This window comes from Gopherus flavomarginatus, chromosome 11, assembly GCF_025201925.1.
Source record: "Gopherus flavomarginatus isolate rGopFla2 chromosome 11, rGopFla2.mat.asm, whole genome shotgun sequence".
NCBI lineage: Eukaryota > Metazoa > Chordata > Testudines > Testudinidae > Gopherus > Gopherus flavomarginatus.
The window spans coordinates 8,459,179-8,461,976 of NC_066627.1; the positions used below are offsets into that span (position 1 = coordinate 8,459,179).

Below are 2,798 nucleotides of genomic sequence, written 5' to 3' on the forward strand. Positions count from 1 at the left end.
AAAAAACATAAGTTCGTGGTGCCCTTTGTTTCCCTATTCTTCAAACACCTGTCGGGGTGGCCTAGGGATACTTGGCCCTGACTCTCGGGGTCCCTCCCTGCCCTGCCTTTCTATATGATTCTGTTGTGTGGGTTTGTGCTGTGTCGTTGTTCCATGCTGAGCTGTTTTGCACAGTGTCACTTTGCACTCTGATGCATTGTTTCATGTTGTATGGTTTTTGCACCGCCTTGTGTTGGGTTGGTTTGAGCTGAGCTCTTTTGCAGTGCGTCATTTTGCCCCCTGGGGTGTTCATTTTCATGATGCTGAATTGTCAGGCTTTGCACTCCTACGTGTTGTCTCTTTGTGCTGTAGAATGTCAGTTCACGCTGAATTGTTAGATGTTAGATTGGGGTGTTTCCACTTTTGTTGTTGTTTATATTATATTGCGATGGCATCGAATTATAGAGCTGTACGGCTGCAAGGGCCCTGGAGAGGTCATGAAATCCAGCCCTCTCTGCTGAAGCATAGACTCATAGACTCTAGGACTAGAAGGGACCTCGAGAGGTCATTGAGTCCAGTCCCCTGCCCTCATGGCAGGACCAAATACTGTCTAGACCATCCCTAATAGACATTTATCTAACCTACTCTTAAATATCTCCAGAGGTGGAGATTCCACAACTTCCCAAGGCAATCTATTCCAGTGTTTAAGCAGGGCCAAGCAGAGACGATGCATCGGGGGCCATGTGGGATCAAGTGCCCCCAGCAGTCGGCCCAGGCAGGGAGCAGAAGGAGGGAAGCAGAGCCAGAGCAGGTTGTCTATGGGACCAAGTATATGCAGAGTATCCTTGACAGAAGTTTGTTCAACCTGTTCTTAAAAGCCTCCTACGACAGAGACTCCACAGACACCCTTGCGAGCCTATTCCAGAGCTTAACTACCCTCAGAGTTAGAAAGCTGTTCCCAATATCTAACGTGAATCTCCCTGGCTGCAGATTAAGTCCATTACTTCTTGTCCTACCATCAGTGGACATGGAGACCAAATGATCATTGTCCTATTTATAAAGACCAAATTTTTCCCTCTGCAATCAGCCGTTAAATGGTTATTATCCCCTCTTCTTGCCTGGGGTACAATGGAAGAGGAGAAAATACTCTCTTAACAGAGGATGCAAATGTCAGTTTGTTCTCTCTTCATGTTTTAGTGAAGCTCAGAGAGAAGAAGAAACTTGACCTGCCAAAGAGCATAGAGAGTTTGTTTCAGCTGGATCTGTGACTACTAGCAGAAGAGTGACACCTAAGGGCTGTCGCTACCACCCACCATGGGGCCTGGATTTATGATGGTGGGATTAAGAGCATCATGCTCTACCAACAGAGCTAGCTAGATTTAAAGTCAGTCAACTGCCCCGACGCAGTGTAGAAGGTGCCCTGAAGGTTTTTATTTGTGAGCTGAGGTTCCCTATCTTACATTTGCCTTCTTTCCTGGTTTGTTATGTCTCCAGCGAGCAAACCAGAGCTGTCACAAGGCTGGTTAGATGCTGCTTTCTAGACCAGAGAGCTGGGGTTGATTTAGCATGCTGCCACCATCAGTTGGTCAGAGCAACCAGGGCAGAAGGTCGGAATTTAGGATTCTCCCACCAAGGGGAGGTGCTTTTGGACTCATCTAGTGGGGGAGAGTCTGAAAAAGATTCTCGGTTCCCAGAGAGGGGGCAGAAAAGCTGGTGCCACACACATTTTCACAGGGAATCAGGCCCCCCCCTTGGGAAAAACTCAAAAGAAGCCCAGACCCAGGAGTGTCAGAGAAGGGAATCACTGTTTGCTTTAAGAGATGGGTGAGGGAAACCTGCAGGTCCTTAGATCCCTTCGGCACCTGATAGAACCATTTGTGGGGAAAGTCTGGGGAAGCCAAGGAGGACAAGGAGAGGGAAAATGGCCTTGCGGCTGTTGTGCAATCACCATGGTCTCAGCAGAAGGGTCCGGGGAGCTCTGCTCTCAGAACACACAAGATGGCAAAGTTCAGAGCCCTGTTGCACGGAGTCAGACTGTGATCAGCTCACAGTGAGAGGAAGCAACACCCCTCCCTTGGTCTCTATGCCAGAGCTTCTATCATCTGAGTGTCCTTCCTGCAAGAGTCGGCTGCTGAGAGGGTTGCGATGGGGTAAATGAAGGCAGAGGAGGATTGTTCCTCCTGGGTTTTTTTTGTGTGGCTCTCTGATCCTGCTGGAGGAAGCATCCTTAGAGTTTGTTTCAGTGGCTTGTGTTGGGCTGAGGTTGTGACCCTGAATACAGGGGTTCCTGCACTCTCTGTTCTTAACCCCTCAGGGAGTGGACAATGGAGCACTGTCAGAAAGTGGATAGAAAGTAGCCTAAGAAAGTGTAGCATAAGTGAGAAAAAAACATTATCAGCTCCCTGGTGGTCTAGAGGTTAGGATTTGGCACTTTCGCTGCCAAGGCCTGGGTTCAATTCTCAGTCAGGGAAAAGTGACTTCAATTAAAAAAAGCTTCAGTTATTCTTCACTTACAATGTAAATAAATCTGTGGCTGTTTCCTGATTCCTCCATCTTCCCAGTGTCTCCATGGCAGGGCTGGCTCCAGGCCCTAGGGATGGCCAATGGAATGGGGAGGCTTCTGTGGCTATTGGGTCCTCTCAGTCCCTCTTGGAGGGAAACACTCACTACCAAAAGTGGCAGAGGTAGAGCTGCTGCTGATTGTAGCTTTTTTATTTTTATTTTCTACTTGGGGTGGCAAAAATGCTGGATCTGGCCCTGCTCCATGGAAGACAATTTGTTAAATCCCAGATGAGTGGAGTTAAATCAGTTCTCAGCCT

At 48.2% G+C, this 2,798-nt stretch overlaps 1 non-coding gene across 1 annotated transcript; it reads left to right on the forward strand.

Annotated features, from left to right (window-relative positions):
- Nucleotides 1–2,378: 2,378 nt before the first annotated feature.
- TRNAE-UUC (transfer RNA glutamic acid (anticodon UUC)) lies at nt 2,379–2,450 on the forward strand. Its single transcript has one exon. It is a non-coding gene; the product is annotated as a tRNA-Glu (tRNA).
- Nucleotides 2,451–2,798: the final 348 nt, after the last annotated feature.